General features: G+C 45.7%; 14 non-coding genes across 14 annotated transcripts; 6 read left to right on the plus strand and 8 right to left on the minus strand.

The window, feature by feature from the left end:
- Positions 1-3: 3 nt before the first annotated feature.
- trnan-guu (transfer RNA asparagine (anticodon GUU)) lies at positions 4-77 on the minus strand. The gene has a single exon. It is a non-coding gene; the product is annotated as a tRNA-Asn (tRNA).
- A 1,914-nt stretch (positions 78-1,991) lies between these two features.
- trnan-guu (transfer RNA asparagine (anticodon GUU)) lies at positions 1,992-2,065 on the minus strand. The gene has a single exon. It is a non-coding gene; the product is annotated as a tRNA-Asn (tRNA).
- A 3,901-nt stretch (positions 2,066-5,966) lies between these two features.
- On the minus strand, positions 5,967-6,040 carry trnan-guu (transfer RNA asparagine (anticodon GUU)). The gene has a single exon. It is a non-coding gene; the product is annotated as a tRNA-Asn (tRNA).
- A 128-nt stretch (positions 6,041-6,168) lies between these two features.
- On the plus strand, positions 6,169-6,250 carry trnas-aga (transfer RNA serine (anticodon AGA)). The gene has a single exon. It is a non-coding gene; the product is annotated as a tRNA-Ser (tRNA).
- A 1,703-nt stretch (positions 6,251-7,953) lies between these two features.
- On the minus strand, positions 7,954-8,027 carry trnan-guu (transfer RNA asparagine (anticodon GUU)). Its single transcript has one exon. It is a non-coding gene; the product is annotated as a tRNA-Asn (tRNA).
- A 2,116-nt stretch (positions 8,028-10,143) lies between these two features.
- On the plus strand, positions 10,144-10,225 carry trnas-aga (transfer RNA serine (anticodon AGA)). Its single transcript has one exon. It is a non-coding gene; the product is annotated as a tRNA-Ser (tRNA).
- Positions 10,226-11,928: 1,703 nt separating this feature from the next.
- Positions 11,929-12,002, minus strand: trnan-guu (transfer RNA asparagine (anticodon GUU)). The gene has a single exon. It is a non-coding gene; the product is annotated as a tRNA-Asn (tRNA).
- A 128-nt stretch (positions 12,003-12,130) lies between these two features.
- On the plus strand, positions 12,131-12,212 carry trnas-aga (transfer RNA serine (anticodon AGA)). The gene has a single exon. It is a non-coding gene; the product is annotated as a tRNA-Ser (tRNA).
- A 1,905-nt stretch (positions 12,213-14,117) lies between these two features.
- On the plus strand, positions 14,118-14,199 carry trnas-aga (transfer RNA serine (anticodon AGA)). The gene has a single exon. It is a non-coding gene; the product is annotated as a tRNA-Ser (tRNA).
- A 1,702-nt stretch (positions 14,200-15,901) lies between these two features.
- trnan-guu (transfer RNA asparagine (anticodon GUU)) lies at positions 15,902-15,975 on the minus strand. Its single transcript has one exon. It is a non-coding gene; the product is annotated as a tRNA-Asn (tRNA).
- A 1,913-nt stretch (positions 15,976-17,888) lies between these two features.
- On the minus strand, positions 17,889-17,962 carry trnan-guu (transfer RNA asparagine (anticodon GUU)). The gene has a single exon. It is a non-coding gene; the product is annotated as a tRNA-Asn (tRNA).
- A 128-nt stretch (positions 17,963-18,090) lies between these two features.
- trnas-aga (transfer RNA serine (anticodon AGA)) lies at positions 18,091-18,172 on the plus strand. Its single transcript has one exon. It is a non-coding gene; the product is annotated as a tRNA-Ser (tRNA).
- A 1,702-nt stretch (positions 18,173-19,874) lies between these two features.
- trnan-guu (transfer RNA asparagine (anticodon GUU)) lies at positions 19,875-19,948 on the minus strand. Its single transcript has one exon. It is a non-coding gene; the product is annotated as a tRNA-Asn (tRNA).
- Positions 19,949-20,076: 128 nt separating this feature from the next.
- Positions 20,077-20,159, plus strand: trnas-aga (transfer RNA serine (anticodon AGA)). The gene has a single exon. It is a non-coding gene; the product is annotated as a tRNA-Ser (tRNA).
- Positions 20,160-20,438: the final 279 nt, after the last annotated feature.

A 20,438-nucleotide genomic window follows, 5' to 3' on the forward strand; every position in this document is an offset into this window, starting at 1 on the left:
TCACGTCTCTGGGTGGGCTCGAACCACCAACCTTTCAGTTAACAGCCGAACGTGCTGGCCCATTGCGCCACAGAGACAGACACGAACATGTTTGCAATTGCAATTATTCCACTTGAACCCATGTGATTATGTGCCAGAGTGTTCACAGCAGAGGCACCGATTTCGAAGCAAATGAGAAGCTGCGTGGGTCCAAACCACTGTCAGGGTAGTCGTGGCCGAGTGGCTAAGGTCGATGGACTAGAAATCCATTGGGGTTTCCCCGCGCAGTTTCGAATCCTGCCGACTATGGCACCGAGGACGTCGTCCCAAATGATCGCTTTTTACTTAATTTGAACTGCTGCCTTTCGGTTCCTCTGCCGAGATTCAAAGCTGCAATCAAACAAAGTTTCAAGCAGAAAGTATAACAAGCACTTCACCCCATTATGACATTACGAGAGGCCTAAGCCAAAGGAGAATACTACGTTATTTAACGCTCTTGAAACCGTCAAAGCAATTTTAACCGTCGAAAATATTTTATTTTGCAACCCATTGAAGAAAATGCACGTCTTCCGCGCAGCCATCTTCCAGTTGATGCTGCTTCCTACTGCGATGCTTTTTTAATGAACTAAGGCAGACGAGCCACAGTTCTCAACACGGTCGGCCTAAATCGCTACATTAGATCATAAGAAATAGGAGCAGGATTTGGCCATGCGGCCCTCGATCATGCTCCGCCATTCAATAAGATCATGGCTGATCCTCTACCTCAACTGAAAGTTACCGACCTTGCCCCATATACCTTGATTTCCGTAATGTACATATCCATCTCAGTTAGTAATGTACTCAACGACTGAACCACCACAGCCCTCTGCGTTAGAAAACTCCAAAGATACACAACCCTTACAATGAAGCAATTTCTCCTCATCTCAATCTTAAATGGCCGGCCCCTTATTCTGAAACTTTGACCCCTAGTTCGGGCTCCACAGCCAGGGTAAACAACCTCTCAGAATCCGCCCAGTCAAGCCATGAAAGAATTTATGTGTTCTTCCTTCGTAGCATCTGCTGAATTCATTTCACCACAGAAAACTATGTTTAGCTGGATGGACAACCAGCAGGAAAAACAATGCAGCCAAAGATTTATTCTCCAACCACATTCCCTGAGGCACGCGGCCATACAAAGGGATAAAAGCAGCACACAAGAGAAAAGGCGATTTGAATCCCGTTGGTAGTGTCGAATTTGCTCAATTTGACCGAACGCCATATGAAGCAACAATTTGAATCAGATATTGCATTTAATTTCAGTCGCAAAATGTTAAGCGATCACACACTGCAAACCTTACGCAAAAAGAAAATCACAAGGCCCGTGAGAGGCACTAAACCGCATTCAAATACAGCAACCAAATCAGTTAGCGTCAAAGATTTTGTCATTAGAAATTCATACCTCTAACATTTGGCTGAAAACAAGAGATTGCAGGGGCTGCTCGCTTCTCGACCGCGGCGCGAGCGACAGCAACAAGTCATCCGCTCACAGCTGAGTCCTCCAACTTCCTGGAACTGCATGTGACAGAGCAGTTCAATCCTCAGGCCCTGATTAGACACATTCAATGGGGGTGTTCTCGCGCCGCTCTATGTGATTGGTTGGTTGTTGTCATGTGATCAGGGTGCAGAGCGATGCAAGGAAGCTGCAGTTCTCTGGCAATTGTAATAGTTGCAAGCTTTCCATTCTAATCCATGTATGTGTAAACCTGAGGAAAGTGTAGAAAAGGGTTTTCAGAATGGATTATCCACTGTGGCCGATTTTCCTGCTGGATTTTAATGCAAGAACGCTGCACTTGGAGTATTGGTATAAGGGATGTAGAATATCCATGCTGCCTGGCAGAAGACTGATCGATGAAGCGATTGTTCCCATTGGAAACAGGAAGGCAGCAGCAGTATGCTCACCACTGTTCATTTCACGGAATCAAAGACTCCATTTTTAAACAGTAGATGCGTTTGCAAAAATTAAAAGTTACTCACGTCTCTGGGTGGGCTCGAACCACCAACCTTTCAGTTAACAGCCGAACGTGCTGGCCCATTGCGCCACAGAGACAGACACGAACATGTTTGCAATTGCAATTATTCCACATGAACCCATGTGATTATGTGCCAGAGTGTTCACAGCAGAGGCACCGATTTCGAAGCAAATGAGAAGCTGCGTGGGTCCAAACCACTGTCAGGGTAGTCGTGGCCGAGTGGTTAAGGCGATGGACTAGATAATCCATTGGGGTTTCCCCGCGAAGGTTCGAATCCTGCCGACTACAGCACCGAGGACGTCGTCCCAAATGATCGCTTTTTACTTAATTTGAACTGCTGCCTTTCGGTTCCTCTGCCGAGATTCAAAGCTACAATCAAACAAAGTTTCAAGCAGAAAGGATAACAAGCACTTCACCCCATTATGACATTACGAGAGGCCTAAGCCAAAGGAGAATACTACGTTATTTAACGCTCTTGAAACCGTCAAAGCAATTTTAACCGTCGAAAATATTTTATTTTGCAACCCATTGAAGAAAACGCACGTCTTCCGCGCAGCCATCTTCCAGTTGATGCTGCTTCCTACTGCGATGCTTATTTAATGAACTAAGGCAGACGAGCCACAGTTCTCAACACCGCCGGCCTAAATCGCTGCATTAGATCATAAGAAATAGGAGCAGGATTTGGCCATGCGGCCCTCGATCATGCTCCGCCATTTAATAAGATCATGGCTGATCCTCTACCTCAACTGAAAGTTACCGACCTTGCCCCATATACCTTGATTTCCGTAATGTACATATCCATCTCAGTTAGGAGTGTACTCAACGACTGAACCACCACAGCCCTCTGCGTTAGAAAACTCCAAAGATACACAACCCTTACAATGAAGCAATTTCTCCTCATCTCAATCTTAAATGGCCGGCCCCTTATTCTGAAACTTTGACCCCTAGTTCGGGCTCCACAGCCAGGGTAAACAACCTCTCAGAATCCGCCCAGTCAAGCCATGAAAGAATTTATATGTTCTTCCTTCGTAGCGTCTGCTGAATTCATTTCACCACAGAAAACTATGTTTAGCTGGATGGACAACCAGCAGGAAAAACAATGCAGCCAAAGATTTATTCTCCAACCACATTCCCTGAGGCACGCGGCCATACAAAGGGACAAAAGCAGCACACAAGAGAAAAGGCGATTTGAATCCCGTTCGTAGTGTCGAATTTCCTCAATTTGACCGAACGCCATATGAAGCAACAATTTGAATCAGATATTGCATTTAATTTCAGTCGCAAAATGTTAAGCGATCACACACTGCAAACCGCACGCAAAAAGAAAATCACAAGGCCCGTGCGAGGCACTAAACCGCATTCAAATACAGCAACCAAATCAGTTAGCGTCAAAGATTTTGTCATTAGAAATTCATACCTCTAGCATTTGGCTGAAAACAAGAGATTGCAGGGGCTGCTCGCTTCTCGGCCGCGGCGCTAGCGACAGCAACAAGTCATCCGGTCACAGCTGAGTCCTCCAACTTACTGGAACTGCATGTGACAGAGCAGTTCAATCCTCAGGCCCTGATTGGACACATTCAATGGGGGTGTTCTCGCGCCGCTCTATGTGATTGGTTGGTTGTTGTCATGTGATCAGGGTGCAGGGCGATGCAAGGAAGCTGCAATTCTCTGGCAATTGTAATAGTTGCAAGCTTTCCATTCTAATCCATGTATGTGTAAACCTGAGGAAAGTGTAGAAAAGGGTTTTCAGAATGGATTATCCACTGTGGCCGATTTTCCTGCTGGATTTTAATGCAAGAACGCTGCACTTGGAGTATTGGTATAAGGGATGTAGAATATCCATGCTGCCTGGCAGAAGACTGATCGATGAAGCGATTGTTCCCATTGGAAACAGGAAGGCAGCAGCAGTATGCTCACCACTGTTCATTTCACGGAATCAAAGACTCCATTTTTAAACAATAGATGAGTTTGCAAAAATTAAAAGTTACTCACGTCTCTGGGTGGGCTCGAACCACCAACCTTTCAGTTAACAGCCGAACAGCGCTGGCCCATTGCACCACAGAGACAGACACGAAAATGTTTGCAATTGGAATTATTCGACATGAACCCATGTGATTATGTGCCAGAGTGTTCACAGCAGAGGCACCGATTTCGAAGCAAATGAGAAGCTGCGTGGGTCCAAACCACTGTCAGGGTAGTCGTGGCCGAGTGGTTAAGGCGATGGACTAGAAATCTATTGGGGTTTCCCCGCGCAGATTCGAATCCTGCCGATTACGGCACCGAGGAAGTCGTCCCAAATGATCGCTTTTTACTTAATTTGAACTGCTGCCTTTCGGTTCCTCTGCCGAGATTCAAAGCTACAATCAAACAAAGTTTCAAGCAGAAAGAAAACAAGCACTTCACCCCATTATGACATTACGAGAGGCCTAAGCCAAAGGAGAATACTACGTTATTTAACGCTCTTGAAACCGTCAAAGCAATTTTAACCGTCGAAAATATTTTATTTTGCAACCCATTGAAGAAAATGCACGTCTTCCGCGCAGCCATCTTCCAGTTGATGCTGCTTCCTACTGCGATGCTTATTTAATGAACTAAGGCAGACGAGCCACAGTTCTCAACACCGCCGGCCTAAATCGCTACATTAGATCATAAGAAATAGGAGCAGGATTTGGCCATGCGGCCCTCGATCATGCTCCGCCATTCAATAAGATCATGGCTGATCCTCTACCTCAACTGAAAGTTACCGACCTTGCCCCATATACCTTGATTTCCGTAATGTACATATCCATCTCAGTTAGGAATGTACTCAACGACTGAACCACCACAGCCCTCTGCGTTAGAAAACTCCAAAGATACACAACCCTTACAATGAAGCAATTTCTCCTCATCTCAATCTTAAATGGCCGGCCCCTTATTCTGAAACTTTGACCCCTAGTTCGGGCTCCACAGCCAGGGTAAACAACCTCTCAGAATCCGCCCAGTCAAGCCATGAAAAAATTTATATGTTCTTCCTTCATAGCGTCTGCTGAATTCATTTCACCACAGAAAACTATATTTAGCTGGATGGACAACCAGCAGGAAAAACAATGCAGCCAAAGATTTATTCTCCAACCACATTCCCTGAGGCACGCGGCCATACAAAGGGACAAAAGCAGCACACAAGAGAAAAGGCGATTTGAATCCCGTTCGTAGTGTCGAATTTCCTCAATTTGACCGAACGCCATATGAAGCAACAATTTGAATCAGATATTGCATTTAATTTCAGTCGCAAAATGTTAAGCGATCACACACTGCAAACCGCACGCAAAAAGAAAATCACAAGGCCCGTGCGAGGCACTAAACCGCATTCAAATACAGCAACCAAATCAGTTAGCGTCAAAGATTTTGTCATTAGAAATTCATACCTCTAGCATTTGGCTGAAAACAAGAGATTGCAGGGGCTGCTCGCTTCTCGGCCGCGGCGCTAGCGACAGCAACAAGTCATCCGGTCACAGCTGAGTCCTCCAACTTACTGGAACTGCATGTGACAGAGCAGTTCAATCCTCAGGCCCTGATTGGACACATTCAATGGGGGTGTTCTCGCGCTGCTCTATGTGATTGGTTGGTTGTTGTCATGTGATCAGGGTGCAGGGCGATGCAAGGAAGCTGCAGTTCTCTGGCAATTGTAATAGTTGCAAGCTTTCCATTCTAATCCATGTATGTGTAAACCTGAGGAAAGTGTAGAAAAGGGTTTTCAGAATGGATTATCCACTGTGGCCGATTTTCCTGCTGGATTTTAATGCAAGAACGCTGCACTTGGAGTATTGGTATAAGGGATGTAGAATATCCATGCTGCCTGGCAGAAGACTGATCGATGAAGCGATTGTTCCCATTGGAAACAGGAAGGCAGCAGCAGTATGCTCACCACTGTTCATTTCACGGAATCAAAGACTCCATTTTTAAACAATAGATGAGTTTGCAAAAATTAAAAGTTACTCACGTCTCTGGGTGGGCTCGAACCACCAACCTTTCAGTTAACAGCCGAATGCGCTGGCCCATTGCGCCACAGAGACAGACACGAAAATGTTTGCAATTGCAATTATTCCACATGAACCCATGTGATTATGTGCCAGAGTGTTCACAGCAGAGGCACCGATTTCGAAGCAAATGAGAAGCTGCGTGGGTCCAAACCACTGTCAGGGTAGTCGTGGCCGAGTGGTTAAGGCGATGGACTAGAAATCCATTGGGGTTTCCCCGCGCAGGTTCGAATCTTGCCGACTACGGCACCGAGGACGTCGTCCCAAATGATCGCTTTTTACTTAATTTGAACTGCTGCCTTTCGGTTCCTCTGCCGAGATTCAAAGCTGCAATCAAACAAAGTTTCAAGCAGAAAGTATAACAAGCACTTCACCCCATTATGACATTACGAGAGGCCTAAGCCAAAGGAGAATACTACGTTATTTAACGCTCTTGAAACAGTCAAAGCAATTTTAACCGTCGAAAATATTTTATTTTGCAACCCATTGAAGAAAAAGCACGTCTTCCGCGCAGCCATCTTCCAGTTGATGCTGCTTCCTACTGCGATGCTTATTTAATGAACTAAGGCAGACGAGCCACAGTTCTCAACACCGCCGGCCTAAATCGCTACATTAGATCATAAGAAATAGGAGCAGGATTAGGCCATGCGGCCCTCGATCATGCTCCGCCATTCAATAAGATCATGGCTGATCCTCTACCTCAACTGAAAATTACCGACCTTGCCCCATATACCTTGATTTCCGTAATGTACATATCCATCTCAGTTAGGAATGTACTCAACGACTGAACCACCACAGCCCTCTGCGTTAGAAAACTCCAAAGATACACAACCCTTACAATGAAGCAATTTCTCCTCATCTCAATCTTAAATGGCCGGCCCCTTATTCTGAAACTTTGACCCCTAGTTCGGGCTCCACAGCCAGGGTAAACAACCTCTCAGAATCCGCCCAGTCAAGCCATGAAAGAATTTATATGTTCTTCCTTCGTAGCATCTGCTGAATTCATTTCACCACAGAAAACTATGTTTAGCTGGATGGACAACCAGCAGGAAAAACAATGCAGCCAAAGATTTATTCTCCAACCACATTCCCTGAGGCACGCGGCCATACAAAGGGACAAAAGCAGCACACAAGAGAAAAGGCGATTTGAATCCCGTTCGTAGTGTCGAATTTCCTCAATTTGACCGAACGCCATATGAAGCAACAATTTGAATCAGATATTGCATTTAATTTCAGTCGCAAAATGTTAAGCGATCACACACTGCAAACCGCACGCAAAAAGAAAATCACAAGGCCCGTGCGAGGCACTAAACCGCATTCAAATACAGCAACCAAATCAGTTAGCGTCAAAGATTTTGTCATTAGAAATTCATACCTCTAGCATTTGGCTGAAAACAAGAGATTGCAGGGGCTGCTCGCTTCTCGGCCGCGGCGCTAGCGACAGCAACAAGTCATCCGGTCACAGCTGAGTCCTCCAACTTACTGGAACTGCATGTGACAGAGCAGTTCAATCCTCAGGCCCTGATTGGACACATTCAATGGGGGTGTTCTCGCGCCGCTCTATGTGATTGGTTGGTTGTTGTCATGTGATCAGGGTGCAGGGCGATGCAAGGAAGCTGCAGTTCTCTGGCAATTGTAATAGTTGCAAGCTTTCCATTCTAATCCATGTCTGTGTAAACCTGAGGAAAGTGTGGAAAAGGGTTTTCAGAATGGATTATCCACTGTGGCCGATTTTCCTGCTGGATTTTAATGCAAGAACGCTGCACTTGGAGTATTGGTATAAGGGATGTAGAATATCCATGCTGCCTGGCAGAAGACTGATCGATGAAGCGATTGTTCCCATTGGAAACAGGAAGGCAGCAGCAGTATGCTCACCACTGTTCATTTCACGGAATCAAAGACTCCATTTTTAAACAATAGATGAGTTTGCAAAAATTAAAAGTTACTCACGTCTCTGGGTGGGCTCGAACCACCAACCTTTCAGTTAACAGCCGAACGCGCTGGCCCATTGCGCCACAGAGACAGACACGAAAATGTTTGCAATTGGAATTATTCCACATGAACCCATGTGATTATGTGCCAGAGTGTTCACAGCAGAGGCACCGATTTCGAAGCAAATGAGAAGCTGCGTGGGTCCAAACCACTGTTAGGGTAGTCGTGGCCGAATGGTTAAGGCGATGGACTAGATAATCCATTGGGGTTTCCCCGCGCAGGTTCGAATCCTGCCGACTACGGCACCGAGGACGTCGTCCCAAATGATCGCTTTTTACTTAATTTGAACTGCTGCCTTTCGGTTCCTCTGCCGAGATTCAAAGCTACAATCAAACAAAGTTTCAAGCAGAAAGTATAACAAGCACTTCACCCCATTATGACATTACGAGAGGCCTAAGCCAAAGGAGAATACGACGTTATTTAACGCTCTTGAAACCGTCAAAGCAATTTTAACCGTCGAAAATATTTTATTTGGCAACCCATTGAAGAAAACGCACGTCTTCCGCGCAGCCATCTTCCAGTTGATGCTGCTTCCTACTGCGATGCTTATTTAATGAACTAAGGCAGACGAGCCACAGTTCTCAAAACCGCCGGCCTAAATCGGTGCATTAGATCATAAGAAATAGGAGCAGGATTTGGCCATGCGGCCCTCGATCATGCTCCGCCATTCAATAAGATCATGGCTGATCCTTTACCTCAACTGAAAATTACCGACCTAGCCCCATATACATTGATTTCCGTAATGTACATATCCATCTCAGTTAGGAATGTACTCAACGACTGAACCACCACATCCCTCTGCGTTAGAAAACTCCAAAGATACACAACCCTTACAATGAAGCAATTTCTCCTCATCTCAATTTTAAATGGCCGGCCCCTTATTCTGAAACTTTGACCCCTAGTTCGGGCTCCACAGACAGGGTAAACAACCTCTCAGAATCCGCCCAGTCAAGCCATGAAAGAATTTATAGGTTCTTCCTTCGTAGCGTCTGCTGAATTGATTTCACCACAGAAAACTATGTTTAGCTGGATGGACAACCAGCAGGAAAAACAATGCAGCCAAAGGTTTATTCTCCAACCACATTCCATGAGGCACGCGGCCATACAAAGGGACAAAAGCAGCACACAAGAGAAAAGGCGATTTGAATGCCGTTCGTCGTGTCGAATTTCCTCAATTTGACCGAACGCCATATGAAGCAACAATTTGAATCAGATATTGCATTTAATTTCAGTCGCAAATTGTAAAGCGATCACACACTGCAAACCGTACGCAAAAAGAAAATCACAAGGCCCGTGCGAGCCACGAAACCGCATTCAAATACAGCTACCAAATCAGTTAGCGTCAAAGATTTTGTCATTAGAAATTCATACATCTAGCATTTGGCTGAAAACAAGAGATTGCAGGGGCTGCTCGCTTCCCGGCCGCGGCGCTAGCGACAGCAACAAGTCATCCGCTCACAGCTGAGTCCTCCAACGTATTGGTACTGCATGTGACAGAGCAGTTCAATCCTCAGGCCCTGATTGGACACATTCAATGGGGATGTTCTCGCGCCGCTCTATGTGATTGGTTGGTTGTTGTCATGTGATCAGGGTGCAGAGCGATGCAAGGAAGCTGCAGTTTTCTGGCAATTGTAATAGTTGCAAGCTTTCCATTCTAATCCATGTATGTGTAAACCTGAGGAAAGTGTAGAAAAGGGTTTTCAGAATGGATTATCCACTGTGGCCGATTTTCCTGCTGGATTTTAATGCAAGAACGCTGCACTTGGAGTATTGGTATAAGGGATGTAGAATATCCATGCTGCCTGGCAGAAGACTGATCGATGAAGCGATTGTTCCCATTGGAAACAGGAAGGCAGCAGCAGTATGCTCACCACTGTTCATTTCACGGAATCAAAGACTCCATTTTTAAACAATAGATGAGTTTGCAAAAATTAAAAGTTACTCACGTCTCTGGGTGGGCTCGAAGCACCAACTTTTCAGTTAACAGCCGAACGCGCTGGCCCATTGCGCCACAGAGACAGACGCAAAAATGTTTGCAATTGGAATTATTCCACATGAACCCATGTGATTATGTGCCAGAGTGTTCACAGCAGAGGCACCGATTTCGAAGCAAATGAGAAGCTGCGTGGGTCCAAATCACTGTCAGGGTAGTCGTGGCCGAGTGGTTAAGGCGATGGACTAGAAATCCATTGGGGTTTCCCCGCGCAGGGTCGAATCCTGCCGACTACGGCACCGAGGACGTCGTCCCAAATGATCGCTTTTTACTTAATTTGAACTGCTGCCTTTCGGTTCCTCTGCCGAGATTCAAAGCGACAATCAAACAAAGTTTCAAGCAGAAAGTATAACAAGCACTTCACCCCATTATGACATTACGAGAGGCCTAAGCCAAAGGAGAATACTACGTTATTTAACGCTCTTGGAACCGTCAAAGCAATTTTAACCGTCGAAAATATTTTATTTTGCAACCCATTGAAGAAAATGCACGTCTTCCGCGCAGCCATCTTCCAGTTGATGCTGCTTCCTACTGCGATGCTTATTTAATGAACTAAGGCAGACGAGCCACAGTTCTCAACACCGCCGGCCTAAATCGCTACATTTGATCATAAGAAATAGGAGCAGGATTTGGCCATGCGGCCCTCGATCATGCTCCGCCATTCAATAAGATCATGGCTGATCCTCTACCTCAACTGAAAGTTATCGACCTTGCCCCATATACCTTGATATCCGTAATGTACATATCCATCTCAGTTAGGAATGTACTCAACGACTGAACCACCACAGCCCTCTGCGTTAGAAATCTCCAAAGATACACAACCCTTACAATGAAGCAATTTCTCCTCATCTCAATCTTAAATGGCCGGCCCTTTATTCTGAAACTTTGACCCCTAGTTCGGGCTCCACAGCCAGGGTAAACAACCTCTCAGAATTCTCCCAGTCAAGCCATGAAAGAATTTATATGTTCTTCCTTCGTAGCGTCTGCTGAATTCATTTCACCACAGAAAACTATGTTTAGCTGGATGGACAACCAGCAGGAAAAACAATGCAGCCAAAGATTTATTCTCCAACCACATTCCCTGAGGCACGCGGCCATACAAAGGGACAAAAGCAGCACACAAGAGAAAAGGCGATCTGAATCCCGTTCGTAGTGTCGAATTTCCTCAATTTGACCGAACGCCATATGAAGCAACAATTTGAATCAGATATTGCATTTAATTTCAGTCGCAAAATGTTAAGCGATCACACACTGCAAACCGCACGCAAAAAGAAAATCACAAGGCCCGTGCGAGGCACTAAACCGCATTCAAATACAGCAACCAAATCAGTTAGCGTCAAAGATTTTGTCATTAGAAATTCATACCTCTAGCATTTGGCTGAAAACAAGAGATTGCAGGGGCTGCTCGCTTCTCGGCCGCGGCGCTAGCGACAGCAACAAGTCATCCGGTCACAGCTGAGTCCTCCAACTTACTGGAACTGCATGTGACAGAGCAGTTCAATCCCCAGGCCCTGATTGGACACATTCAATGGGGGTGTTCTCGCGCCGCTCTATGTGATTGGTTGGTTGTTGTCATGTGATCAGGGTGCAGGGCGATGCAAGGAAGCTGCAGTTCTCTGGCAATTGTAATAGTTGCAAGCTTTCCATTCTAATCCATGTATGTGTAAACCTGAGGAAAGTGTAGAAAAGGGTTTTCAGAATGGATTATCCACTGTGGCCGATTTTCCTGCTGGATTTTAATGCAAGAACGCTGCACTTGGAGTATTGGTATAAGGGATGTAGAATATCCATGCTGCCTGGCAGAAGACTGATCGATGAAGCGATTGTTCCCATTGGAAACAGGAAGGCAGCAGCAGTATGCTCACCACTGTTCATTTCACGGAATCAAAGACTCCATTTTTAAACAATAGATGAGTTTGCAAAAATTAAAAGTTACTCACGTCTCTGGGTGGGCTCGAACCACCAACCTTTCAGTTAACAGCCGAACGCGCTGGCCCATTGCGCCACAGAGACAGACACGAAAATGTTTGCAATTGCAATTATTCCACATGACCCCATGTGATTATGTGCCAGAGTGTTCACAGCAGAGGCACCGATTTCGAAGCAAATGAGAAGCTGCGTGGGTCCAAACCACTGTCAGGGTAGTCGTGGCCGAGTGGTTAAGGCGATGGACTAGAAATCCATTGGGGTTTCCCCGCGCAGGTTCGAATCCTGCCGACTACGGCACCGAGGACGTCGTCCCAAATGATTGCTTTTTACTTAATTTGAACTGCTGCCTTTCGGTTCCTCTGCCGAGATTCAAAGCTGCAATCAAACAAAGTTTCAAGCAGAAAGTATAACAAGCACTTCACCCCATTATGACATTACGAGAGGCCTAAGCCAAAGGAGAATACTACGTTATTTAACGCTCTTGAAACCGTCAAAGCAATTTTAACCGTCGAAAATATTTTATTTTGCAACCCATTGAAGAAAATGCACGTCTTCCGCGCAGCCATCTTCCAGTTGATGCTGCTTCCTACTGCGATGCTTATTTAATGAACTAAGGCAGACGAGCCACAGTTCTCAACACCGCCGGCCTAAATCGCTACATTAGATCATAAGAAATAGGAGCAGGATTTGGCCATGCGGCCCTCGATCATGCTCCGCCATTCAATAAGATCATGGCTGATCCTCTACCTCAACTGAAAGTTACCGACCTTGCCCCATATACCTTGATTTCCGTAATGTACATATCCATCTCAGTTAGGAATGTACTCAACAACTGAACCACCACAGCCCTCTGCGTTAGAAAACTCCAAAGATACACAACCCTTACAATGAAGCAATTTCTCCTCATCTCAATCTTAAATGGCCGGCCCCTTATTCTGAAACTTTGACCCCTAGTTCGGGCTCCACAGCCAGGGTAAACAACCTCTCAGAATCCGCCCAGTCAAGCCATGAAAGAATTTATATGTTCTTCCTTCGTAGCGTCTGCTGAATTCATTTCACCACAGAAAACTATGTTTAGCTGGATGGACAACCAGCAGGAAAAACAATGCAGCCAAAGATTTATTCTCCAACCACATTCCCTGAGGCACGCGGCCATACAAAGGGACAAAAGCAGGACACAAGAGAAAAGGCGATTTGAATCCCGTTCGTAGTGTCGAATTTCCTCAATTTGACCGAACGCCATATGAAGCAACAATTTGAATCAGATATTGCATTTAATTTCAGTCGCAAAATGTTAAGCGATCACACACTGCAAACCGCACGCAAAAAGAAAATCACAAGGCCCGTGCGAGGCACTAAACCGCATTCAAATACAGCAACCAAATCAGTTAGCGTCAAAGATTTTGTCATTAGAAATTCATACCTCTAGCATTTGGCTGAAAACAAGAGATTGCAGGGGCTGCTCGCTTCTCGGCCGCGGCGCTAGCGACAGCAACAAGTCATCCGGTCACAGCTGAGTCCTCCAACTTACTGGAACTGCATGTGACAGAGCAGTTCAATCCTCAGGCCCTGATTGGACACATTCAATGGGGGTGTTCTCGCGCCGCTCTATGTGATTGGTTGGTTGTTGTCATGTGATCAGGGTGCAGGGCGATGCAAGGAAGCTGCAGTTCTCTGGCAATTGTAATAGTTGCAAGCTTTCCATTCTAATCCATGTATGTGTAAACCTGAGGAAAGTGTAGAAAAGGGTTTTCAGAATGGATTATCCACTGTGGCCGATTTTCCTGCTGGATTTTAATGCAAGAACGCTGCACTTGGAGTATTGGTATAAGGGATGTAGAATATCCATGCTGCCTGGCAGAAGACTGATCGATGAAGCGATTGTTCCCATTGGAAACAGGAAGGCAGCAGCAGTATGCTCACCACTGTTCATTTCACGGAATCAAAGACTCCATTTTTAAACAATAGATGAGTTTGCAAAAATTAAAAGTTACTTACGTCTCTGGGTGGGCTCGAACCACCAACCTTTCAGTTAACAGCCGAACTCGCTGGCCCCTTGCACCACAAAGACAGACACGAAAATGTTTGCAATTGGAATTATTCCACATGAACCCATGTGATTATGTGCCAGAGTTTTCACAGCAGAGGCACCGATTTCGAAGCAAATGAGAAGCTGCGTGGGTCCAAACCACTGTCAGGGTAGTCGTGGCCGAGTGGTTAAGGCGATGGACTAGAAATCCATTGGGGTTTCCCCGCGCAGGTTCGAATCCTGCCGATTACGGCACCGAGGAAGTCGTCCCAAATGATCGCTTTTTACTTAATTTGAACTGCTGCCTTTCGGTTCCTCTGCCGAGATTCAAAGCTACAATCAAACAAAGTTTCAAGCAGAAAGAAAACAAGCACTTCACCCCATTATGACATTACGAGAGGCCTAAGCCAAAGGAGAATACTACGTTATTTAACGCTCTTGAAACCGTCAAAGCAATTTTAACCGTCGAAAATATTTTATTTTGCAACCCATTGAAGAAAATGCACGTCTTCCGCGCAGCCATCTTCCAGTTGATGCTGCTTCCTACTGCGATGCTTATTTAATGAACTAAGGCAGACGAGCCACAGTTCTCAACACCGCCGGCCTAAATCGCTACATTAGATCATAAGAAATAGGAGCAGGATTTGGCCATGCGGCCCTCGATCATGCTCCGCCATTCAATAAGATCATGGCTGATCCTCTACCTCAACTGAAAGTTACCGACCTTGCCCCATATACCTTGATTTCCGTAATGTACATATCCATCTCAGTTAGGAATGTACTCAACGACTGAACCACCACAGCCCTCTGCGTTAGAAAACTCCAAAGATACACAATCCTTACAATGAAGCAATTTCTCCTCATCTCAATCTTAAATGGCCGGCCCCTTATTCTGAAACTTTGACCACTAGTTCGGGCTCCACAGCCAGGGTAAACAACCTCTCAGAATCCGCCCAGTCAAGCCATGAAAGAATTTCTATGTTCTTCCTTCGTAGCGTCTGCTGAATTCATTTCACCACAGAAAACTATGTTTAGCTGGATGGACAACCAGCAGGAAAAACAATGCAGCCAAAGATTTATTCTCCAACCACATTCCCTGAGGCACGCGGCCATACAAAGGGACAAAAGCAGCACACAAGAGAAAAGGCGATTTGAATCCCGTTCGTAGTGTCGAATTTCCTCAATTTGACCGAACGCCATATGAAGCAACAATTTGAATCAGATATTGCATTTAATTTCAGTCGCAAAATGTTAAGCGATCACACACTGCAAACCGCACGCAAAAAGAAAATCACAAGGCCCGTGCGAGGCACTAAACCGCATTCAAATACAGCAACCAAATCAGTTAGCGTCAAAGATTTTGTCATTAGAAATTCATACCTCTAGCATTTGGCTGAAAACAAGAGATTGCAGGGGCTGCTCGCTTCTCGGCCGCGGCGCTAGCGACAGCAACAAGTCATCCGGTCACAGCTGAGTCCTCCAACTTACTGGAACTGCATGTGACAGAGCAGTTCAATCCTCAGGCCCTGATTGGACACATTCAATGGGGGTGTTCTCGCGCCGCTCTATGTGATTGGTTGGTTGTTGTCATGTGATCAGGGTGCAGGGCGATGCAAGGAAGCTGCAGTTCTCTGGCAATTGTAATAGTTGCAAGCTTTCCATTCTAATCCATGTATGTGTAAACCTGAGGAAAGTGTAGAAAAGGGTTTTCAGAATGGATTATCCACTGTGGCCGATTTTCCTGCTGGATTTTAATGCAAGAACGCTGCACTTGGAGTATTGGTATAAGGGATGTAGAATATCCATGCTGCCTGGCAGAAGACTGATCGATGAAGCGATTGTTCCCATTGGAAACAGGAAGGCAGCAGCAGTATGCTCACCACTGTTCATTTCACGGAATCAAAGACTCCATTTTTAAACAATAGATGAGTTTGCAAAAATTAAAAGTTACTCACGTCTCTGGGTGGGCTCGAACCACCAACCTTTCAGTTAACAGCCGAACGCGCTGGCCCATTGCGCCACAGAGGCAGACACGAAAATGTTTGCAATTGGAATTATTCCACATGAACCCATGTGATTATGTGCCAGAGTGTTCACAGCAGAGGCACCGATTTCGAAGCAAATGAGAAGCTGCGTGGGTCCAAACCACTGTCCGGGTAGTCGTGGCCGAGTGGTTAAGGCGATGGACTAGAAATCCATTGGGGTTTCCCCGCGCAGATTCGAATCCTGCCGACTGCGGCACCGAGGACGTCGTCCCAAATGATCGCTTTTTACTTAATTTGAACTGCTGCCTTTCGGTTCCTCTGCCGAGATTCAAAGCTACAATCAAACAAAGTTTCAAGCAGAAAGTATAACAAGCACTTCACCCCATTATGACATTACGAGAGGCCTAAGCCAAAGGAGAATACTACGTTATTTAACGCTCTTGGAACCGTCAAAGCAATTTTAACCGTCGAAAATATTTTATTTTGCAACCCATTGAAGAAAATGCACGTCTTCCGCGCAGCCATCTTCCAGTTGATGCTGCTTCCTACTGCGATGCTTATTTAATGAACTAAGGCAGACGAGCCACAGTTCTCAACACCGCCGGCCTAAATTGCTACATTAGATCATAAGAAATAGGAGCAGGATTTGGCCATGCGGCCCTCGATCATGCTCCGCCATTCAATAAGATCATGGCTGATCCTCTACCTCAACTGAAAGTTACCGACCTTGCCCCATATACCTTGATTTCCGTAATGTACATATCCATCTCAGTTAGGAATGTACTCAACGACTGAACCACCACAGCCCTCTGCGTTAGAAAACTCCAAAGATACACAACCCTTACAATGAAGCAATTTCTCCTCATCTCAATCTTAAATGGCCGGCCCCTTATTCTGAAACTTTGACCCCTAGTTCGGGCTCCACAGCCAGGGTAAACAACCTCTCAGAATCCGCCCAGTCAAGCCATGAAAGAATTTATATGTTCTTCCTTCGTAGCGTCTGCTGAATTCATTTCACCACAGAAAACTATGTTTAGCTGGATGGACAACCAGCAGGAAAAACAATGCAGCCAAAGATTTATTCTCCAACCACATTCCCTGAGGCACGCGGCCATACAAAGGGACAAAAGCAGCACACAAGAGAAAAGGCGATTTGAATCCCGTTCGTAGTGTCGAATTTCCTCAATTTGACCGAACGCCATATGAAGCAACAATTTGAATCAGATATTGCATTTAATTTCAGTCGCAAAATGTTAAGCGATCACACACTGCAAACCGCACGCAAAAAGAAAATCACAAGGCCCGTGCGAGGCACTAAACCGCATTCAAATACAGCAACCAAATCAGTTAGCGTCAAAGATTTTGTCATTAGAAATTCATACCTCTAGCATTTGGCTGAAAACAAGAGATTGCAGGGGCTGCTCGCTTCTCGGCCGCGGCGCTAGCGACAGCAACAAGTCATCCGGTCACAGCTGAGTCCTCCAACTTACTGGAACTGCATGTGACAGAGCAGTTCAATCCTCAGGCCCTGATTGGACACATTCAATGGGGGTGTTCTCGCGCCGCTCTATGTGATTGGTTGGTTGTTGTCATGTGATCAGGGTGCAGGGCGATGCAAGGAAGCTGCAGTTCTCTGGCAATTGTAATAGTTGCAAGCTTTCCATTCTAATCCATGTATGTGTAAACCTGAGGAAAGTGTAGAAAAGGGTTTTCAGAATGGATTATCCACTGTGGCCGATTTTCCTGCTGGATTTTAATGCAAGAACGCTGCACTTGGAGTATTGGTATAAGGGATGTAGAATATCCATGCTGCCTGGCAGAAGACTGATCGATGAAGCGATTGTTCCCATTGGAAACAGGAAGGCAGCAGCAGTATGCTCACCACTGTTCATTTCACGGAATCAAAGACTCCATTTTTAAACAATAGATGAGTTTGCAAAAATTAAAAGTTACTCACGTCTCTGGGTGGGCTCGAACCACCAACCTTTCAGTTAACAGCCGAACGCGCTGGCCCATTGCGCCACAGAGGCAGACACGAAAATGTTTGCAATTGGAATTATTCCACATGAACCCATGTGATTATGTGCCAGAGTGTTCACAGCAGAGGCACCGATTTCGAAGCAAATGAGAAGCTGCGTGGGTCCAAACCACTGTCCGGGTAGTCGTGGCCGAGTGGTTAAGGCGATGGACTAGAAATCCATTGGGGTTTCCCCGCGCAGGTTCGAATCCTGCCGACTACGGCACCGAGGACGTCGTCCCAAATGATCGCTTTTTACTTAATTTGAACTGCTGCCTTTCGGTTCCTCTGCCGAGATTCAAAGCTACAATCAAACAAAGTTTCAAGCAGAAAGTATAACAAGCACTTCACCCCATTATGACATTACGAGAGGCCTAAGCCAAAGGAGAATACTACGTTATTTAACGCTCTTGGAACCGTCAAAGCAATTTTAACCGTCGAAAATATTTTATTTTGCAACCCATTGAAGAAAATGCACGTCTTCCGCGCAGCCATCTTCCAGTTGATGCTGCTTCCTACTGCGATGCTTATTTAATGAACTAAGGCAGACGAGCCACAGTTCTCAACACCGCCGGCCTAAATTGCTACATTAGATCATAAGAAATAGGAGCAGGATTTGGCCATGCGGCCCTCGATCATGCTCCGCCATTCAATAAGATCATGCCTGATCCTCTACCTCAACTGAAAGTTACCGACCTTGCCCCATATACCTTGATTTCCGTAATGTACATATCCATCTCAGTTAGGAATGTACTCAACGACTGAACCACCACAGCCCTCTGCGTTAGAAAACTCCAAAGATACACAACCCTTACAATGAAGCAATTTCTCCTCATCTCAATCTTAAATGGCCGGCCCCTTATTCTGAAACTTTGACCCCTAGTTCGGGCTCCACAGCCAGGGTAAACAACCTCTCAGAATCCGCCCAGTCAAGCCATGAAAGAATTTATATGTTCTTCCTTCGTAGCATCTGCTGAATTCATTTCACCACAGAAAACTATGTTTAGCTGGATGGACAACCAGCAGGAAAAACAATGCAGCCAAAGATTTATTCTCCAACCACATTCCCTGAGGCACGCGGCCATAAAAAGGGACAAAAGCAGCACACAAGAGAAAAGGCGATTTGAATCCCGGTTGTAGTGTCGAATTTCCTCAATTTGACCGAACGCCATATGAAGCAGCAATTTGAATCAGATATTGCATTTAATTTCAGTCGCAAAATGTTAAGCGATCACACACTGCAAACCGCACGCAAAAAGAAAATCACAAGGCCCGTGCGAGGCACTAAACCGCATTCAAATACAGCAACCAAATCAGTTAGCGTCAAAGATTTTGTCATTAGAAATTCATACCTCTAGCATTTGGCTGAAAACAAGAGATTGCAGGGGCTGCTCGCTTCTCGGCCGCGGCGCTAGCGACAGCAACAAGTCATCCGGTCACAGCTGAGTCCTCCAACTTACTGGAACTGCATGTGACAGAGCAGTTCAATCCTCAGGCCCTGATTGGACACATTCAATGGGGGTGTTCTCGCGCCGCTCTATGTGATTGGTTGGTTGTTGTCATGTGATCAGGTGCAGGGCGATGCAAGGAAGCTGCAGTTCTCTGGCAATTGTAATAGTTGCAAGCTTTCCATTCTAATCCATGTATGTGTAAACCTGAGGAAAGTGTAGAAAAGGGTTTTCAGAATGGATTATCCACTGTGGCCGATTTTCCTGCTGGATTTTAATGCAAGAACGCTGCACTTGGAGTATTGGTATAAGGGATGTAGAATATCCATGCTGCCTGGCAGAAGACTGATCGATGAAGCGATTGTTCCCATTGGAAACAGGAAGGCAGCAGCAGTATGCTCACCACTGTTCATTTCACGGAATCAAAGACTCCATTTTTAAACAATAGATGAGATTGCAAAGATTAAAAGTTACTCACGTCTCTGGGTGGGCTCGAACCACCAACCTTTCAGTTAACAGCCGAACGCGCTGGCCCATTGCGCCACAGAGACAGACACGAAAATGTTTGCAATTGGAATTATTCCACATGAACCCATGTGATTATGTGCCAGAGTGTTCACAGCAGAGGCACCGATTTCGAAGCAAATGAGAAGCAGCGTGGGTCCAAACCACTGTCCGGGTAGTCGTGGCCGAGTGGTTAAGGCGATGGACTAGAAATCCATTGGGTGTTTCCCCGCGGAGGTTCGAATCCTGCCGACTACGGCACCGAGGACGTCGTCCCAAATGATCGCTTTTTACTTAATTTGAACTGCTGCCTTTCGGTTCCTCTGCCGAGATTCAAAGCTACAATCAAACAAAGTTTCAAGCAGAAAGTATAAAAAGCACTTCACCCCATTATGACATTACGAGAGGCCTAAGCCAAAGGAGAATACTACGTTATTTAACGCTCTTGGAACCGTCAAAGCAATTTTAACCGTCGAAAATATTTTATTTTGCAACCCATTGAAGAAAATGCACGTCTTCCGCGCAGCCATCTTCCAG

The sequence above is a fragment of the Somniosus microcephalus genome, unplaced genomic scaffold, assembly GCF_052327205.1.
Source record: "Somniosus microcephalus isolate GS21.2 unplaced genomic scaffold, FLI_Smic_1.0 unresolved_chr9, whole genome shotgun sequence".
NCBI lineage: Eukaryota > Metazoa > Chordata > Chondrichthyes > Squaliformes > Somniosidae > Somniosus > Somniosus microcephalus.